The 6,000-nt window shown below is 40.3% G+C and overlaps 1 long non-coding RNA gene across 3 annotated transcripts in view; it reads left to right on the top strand.

Annotated features, from left to right (window-relative positions):
• Positions 1-271: 271 nt before the first annotated feature.
• The window catches only part of LOC137147879 (uncharacterized), a 175,752-nt gene continuing 170,023 nt past the window's right edge, over positions 272-6,000 (top strand). For all 3 annotated transcript variants that reach the window (XR_010918387.1, XR_010918385.1, XR_010918383.1), the window contains exons 1-2: positions 272-933; positions 1,036-1,080. This is a non-coding gene — a long non-coding RNA (uncharacterized lncRNA). The remainder of the gene's footprint in view (positions 934-1,035; positions 1,081-6,000) is intronic.

Here is a 6,000-nt window from a genome sequence, read left to right as displayed (position 1 = left end):
TTGTTTAGTTTTCAGTTGTTTCTGAAATGCTCCTGGCCTATGTGGCTAAATTTTCCTTAGTGAGCCTCCTTTAGCAGGGTAGTTAATGTTCCCATCTTAGGCCACCACTGCCGTTTATTTGTTGTTTGTTTAAAGTCTTTTGTTGAAATAACACAGTGAACAGTAAAAGTGTATAAGTGACTTACGCAGAGTAGTGGTATCCTTAAACAAGTCCCCAAGCTAGGAGTCCTAATGGTTTGTTTAAAAAAAAGAATGTGTTGAAGTAATTTTTCTAAAATGCACTTGGATATGATTTTGCTGGATGCTGGGGTTTCCATGTATGTAAGTGCAATTCTACTCAGAAAAGTGGCAGTGGAAATGGCATTGAGGGGTTCACTATTAATCGTGTCTCAGTGATTTTGCTGTAAGTACTCAATTTATAGTTAAACAGAAGCTTTAAGTTGTATTATTTTTAATCTGCCAGGCCTCCATTCTCCACCTACCATCTGAGAACTGGATACGTTTTCATCTCATCAACAGTAACAAAAGATCTGCTGGCCAAATTAGGGCCTCTAGCCAAAATGTGCATTGTCACTGTTTTGAGATTACATCCTTAGCGGCACCTGTGTAAACCTAATGAGGTAGAACCTCAGCTGCTGTAAATAGCTCTGTTGACTTCAGTGGGGTTTATGACTATCTGCACAAGCTGAATATGTACCTCATTGCTGTCAATGAGCTTGACAAGTGTGACTGATTAGAAGATCACTAACAATTCTATTGATGATTCACAAGAAGGAAGGGGATTTAGCTCACTTCTTGTTTTATAGGGCTACCAGGAGTAAAAAGAAGTAGTATTTGTTTGCTTTAGGGTCAAACTCTCCCCCAGTTACCAAACATCATTTGTTTTAGTATAACTCTGAATAAGTACAAGAAACTGACATGTTGAGTAAAAAGGTGAAGTTCCTACATAATTACTTTTGAGTATAACCACATTTTAAAGTGTTCTTGTGCTTGATTAACACAGCCCTTTGTTGTTCTATTCCTGACTCTTGATAGATATTCAGAGGGCATCCAAATCTCTGCATTGAAAATTTACGTAAGGTAAGTATGAGTTTATTAATTACTTGTCTCAAATTTTCAATTGGGGAGAAGGTGGTGCTTTTATCTGGGCAGCTGTTTCTGTGCCCCTGCCAGTTGATAGATTTTAGCTAGATATTTTATACGAAGATTTAAAGATCTTTGTTATTTGTTTGGCCTGTTTATCTGTTGTACTGCAAAATATAAATGTATATTGCTTTGGGATTGATTCTCCAATAGTACATTAAGGGGCTCAGTACTACTCAACATCTGTCCCTGTAAGGATGATATTAATATTAGACCAAAAAGTATCTATCTTCTTTCTGCAGTTCATTGGGCTGCCTTCTTTTCAAAAACACTTGGCTTATAATAGATGGACAATTCCTAGCTGCCAAAATTCTTACTATGATTTTACCAAGTAGTTATTTTCAGTTAATAATAAGATTATGTTTAGTAAGAATTAAAATTGCAACTCAACCAAACCTTAAAGGCATGGAATTAAGAAGTTACTGGAAGTCCTCTGCATTCCTTGCCACCTTCATTTTGCCTTCTATGCTGTCAATACCGCACTTCACTTTCATCTCCCACAGTTACCAAAAAGCAATATGTACCCTAGCTTCAGCAGACTAGTGCTGTCATGCTGAACCTTAAAGAGTGTGTGAGATCACTGCTGTCAATTACATCAAAAGATCAGCACATCACTGCCACACATTCAGGGAGATATTTTGCCTTAACACTGCTCCATTCATTGCAATTTTTACATTTAGGACTAATTTCTCAAAGGAGTTCTGGAATCACAGACCCAATTGTGGGTGCAAGTGTGATAGCCCCCATCTTGGCTGACACACCAATGATTGAACTAGGAACCTCTAGAGCTAAAACCATGAGCAGCAGCTGCTGCTTGAGATAAAGAGCCAACTTTCTGTAGCTTGGCTGGAGTATTCATATCCTGTGTGGATCAGCAGGGGATCTGTAATCCACACTCACCAGTGGGTTACACAAACCCACATTTATACATGCAAACAGGCATCTGTATGCTCAGTCAGATCAATGTTTGTATATGTAACTACCAGACTGGTGTATGCAAATGGTGAGATGTAGAAGAGAACTTGAGTTTGTGCCCACAATTGGATACGCTTGCAAATTTTGCACATGCTGATTTCAGAGTCTCTGCATTTTACAGTCAAAGCCAGTGTCTCAATGCACGGTACCTGCTCTTAGAGTGTGTGTGTACATGCACATAATCATGGAAAATAATGTTCTACCTGTTCATTTAAATATTCTAACATTTGACATAGCTGCAATACTTCATTATTAATAGATCACTGAAGGCCAGGCCTTTTAATCTAAGGGTCTTTTCCATTGCTAAATAAATAACCATAAAAGGCACAGATAGGCAAAGTGTACATTATTTGCTTTTCTTTGCTGAAGAACAGATATTGATAACCTCCTAAGATGTGAAAATAGAGACCCAAGCAGTACTGCTTCACATAGAGCATTAGTGTTTTACAATCGGGTGTCCCATGTAGTATCTGAAAAAACTACCTGGTGTTTCCCATACATCAATATTGTGGACAAGAAAGCATTACATCTTCAGCTTAAAAAGCTGTTTTTTGTTTAGTCTATGGATGTATAGGAAAAGTGTTTGTCAGTTTGATTTGAATTTAGAAAGCTTGTGGGTGAATTCAACTCACTTGACCTTTATTTGGAAAAAAAATGGCAAATGGCTTTGAGTAATTAGGAGACTTGTCAATTAAAATACGAGCGAGAGGATGGTCTTGTGGTTGACATATGGAATGGGACTCAGGAGAGCTTTGGACTTGATCCTTCAAGATGAACTTCTGTGGGAGCTGAGGGCACTCAGGACTTCATGAGATCGGGTCTGTAGTTTGTAACAAGGATGCTCTACAGCAACAAATATCAATAGTTCTGTACTTTATGCAGATGAGATAATTTAGGTTTAACCAGTGTTACATAAACACACACACACACAACTGTAACAGGTAAGGAAACATCCAGTGAGGTTCCAAGTTCTATCATTCAAAGCCCGATCACTCAAGATGCTGAGGACAGAGGCAGCTGAGGAAGCTTTGCATATCATGCCCTCATCAGCTGTGCAGCACTTCCTTTGACACAAACTAATGTAGGACCATTATCCTGCAAAGTGCTGTGACTCCTCAGTTCCCACTGATTTAGCTGGGATCTGAGGGCTCTGTGCATCTTTCAGGATTGTGTCCTATATCAGCAGATTATTACTATTCTTATTTATATTATGGTAGGAACTAGAGGTGCCTTAGCCAAGTTCCATTGTGCTAGGCACTGTACATTCACTTAGTAAGGAGCAATACCTACCTCTTAGAGCTTACAATTTATTCTATGGACACTGGGGAGGAGAGGAAATGGAGGTGCAGAGAGGTGAAGTGACTTGCCCAAGGTCATGCAGCAGGGCGGTGCAGAGCTGGGAATTGACCCTAGGTCTCCTCTCTCCCAGTCCAGTGCTCAATTCACTACCTCTCCAGGAGGCCAATGGTAACTTTCTGTTCTTCGAGTGCTTGCTCATGTCCATTCTGATTTAGGCGTGTGTGTGCCACATGCACCTTCGTGGTATCTGTAGGGGCCAGCTCTAGCGCCCTTTGTTCTTTGAGATATGTTGCTCATGTCCATTCCACAATGCACCCTCTGTCCTCTCTGTTGGAGTTCTGGCAAGAAGGAACTGAGAGGGAGGGCGGCCGGTGGCGCCATATATATGGGCGCATATGCACGCCGCTGCAGAGGGTGCTGGAGCCAGCCCCTGAGGATATCACTAGGGGAAAAACTTCTGGCACGGGTGCATGTGGCATCCACGCACCTAAATCAGAATGGACATGAGCAACACATCTCGAAGAACAACAGTTACGAGGTAAGTAACCGTTCTTTTCCTCAGGAACTGTCTTTCTCCATTTGAATGCACTATGGAGTAACTTGTATCATCATAGTTTATATATATATGTACGTTGCAAGTTTATGTGCGGATATGAAGTGATGTTACATTTAAAAAACAGATAAATTGCCTTGTCCTTGAGAGTTCCAAGAATTCTCCCATATGGTAGATTCCAACGCTCATCTCAAAGCCTAAGTAGTAAATGCTAATAGAATTAATAACTGCTGCTAACTGGTGGTTCTCTGGTGATGGGCAAGTCAGAGCTGCAATGAACAGCAGTACCGATGCTGCCAGCTGACGTTCTGAACATCATTATGTAAGGCAGAATTGATTGATTTTCCTTGTCTAAATTATTTGCAAGCTTAGTCATTCCTTTTGCAGCTGATTATTTCAGTGAGGCTTGAACCTTGCCGTATTAAGGTTTTTTAAATTTAACCATCTGTGAAGTCTTAGGTAATAAATCACTGCATCGTTGTGTTTTTCTCAAAAGCTGGTTGATGATGAATACATGGATGAAGTGGCAGAGGAAACCTGAAGAGATACAGACTAATGTATCTAATGCTGAAACATTCCAGCAAGTCTAAAATATCATGACCTGATCCAGCAAAGAATTTAGGCATGGGCTTAACTTTAGGCTTATCCCATTGAAGTCACATGCTTCAGTACTCTGGAAGATTGAAGCTTTAGTTTCCAAATGATCCAGCAGCTAACCTGCAGCAAGTCTGCATTCCTCAAATGCCATGAGTTTAGGGCAAGCATCATGTCTGTTTCTTTTTTTAGTGAGAACATTTGATTCATTCCACTTTTGCTTGCTTGCTGCCTGGCTTCCCTCTATTTTTCAAGCAACAGCTGCAATTATTGTTTCAACCCAAGGTGCAAATGTGTGTGAGGTTTTCCTCCCCTCCCCCGTTATTGCTTTTCTGTCGGGAGAATTCCTCTCTTTTACAACCAGGTCATTGATTATGGTGGCCTGCTTGCAGAGAGCAAAGAGCTCACTTATCAAAGTCACCCCTTTGTTTTCTTTAGGTCACCAGGGCAACTTTTCCCACGGGAAGATGGAAAAGCTCCTTGTTAACTTTTTGTGGGTGAGGTAGCATCAATGCTAATGACCAAAAGGACAGTAGCAGGAAGGTGATGTTTATTGACTGACTGACTGCTACTGGGTGTATTATCATAGTTCAGCATTGCATTTGTTTTGCTACAGTTAAAGATTAACTGTTCTTTCTAGAAGAAATGAGTTTTTCTTTTCATCAGGGCTTTCACCGAATGGTAATGTTAAATCACAGATGTTTGGTGTGCAAGTTCCTAGTGTGGGTAGTTGGATGTCTATTAAAATAGCTAAATTTATTATGATGGATTCATTTTTTAGTTCCAGAGATGACACAAATAATTATTTGCTTTGGATATGAAAAAAACCCCTACTTTTGATTTGTACTCTAAGTAGGTATCAGCCTTCAGGTGAAGAGGTGGGGATATAGTACAGAAAGGATAATATATTACAGACATATACAGATACTATATTGCCCTGCTAGCATGCATTTTACAATCTGAAGAACTAGTTCTGCCGCTGTTCCATCCACTGATGTCAAAGGGAGTTTGATGTGTGGAACATCCCCAAAATCGAGCTCATAGAAGATACAGCCTAATTTGTTTAACTACTTTAGTGTATCAAAAGAATAAGATTAATACTGTGCTCTGAAAGACAGTGCTTTCATCTACTGGGGACCCAATCTCTTTACTCACAATTATCTGTCTGTAATAGACAGCGGAAGGGAAAATGCGGTAGACAGAAACGCCAGATGGAGGTTAGCTGGGGTGCTGGAGCCTACACCCGAGCTCTTAGGAAAAGAGTAGATGGATCTTTGAATGTGGGCCCAGTCCAAATTCCACTGAAGACCACGGAAAGATTCTCACTGAGTTGAATGGGAGTTGGATAAGGCTGTATGTGGTGAGGACCTTGGTTTCCTGTCTCATTCAAAAGGCAGTAAAATGCATCTTAATACCACTCTGCAGGCAGTTGTGTA

Source organism: Emydura macquarii, unplaced genomic scaffold (genome assembly GCF_026122565.2).
Source record: "Emydura macquarii macquarii isolate MOO-44397 ecotype Brisbane River unplaced genomic scaffold, CSIRO-AGI_Emac_v2 contig_71, whole genome shotgun sequence".
NCBI classification, from domain to species: domain Eukaryota; kingdom Metazoa; phylum Chordata; order Testudines; family Chelidae; genus Emydura; species Emydura macquarii.
Note: the sequence above shows the minus strand (reverse complement) of the source record. Positions and strands in the feature narration are given on the sequence as shown.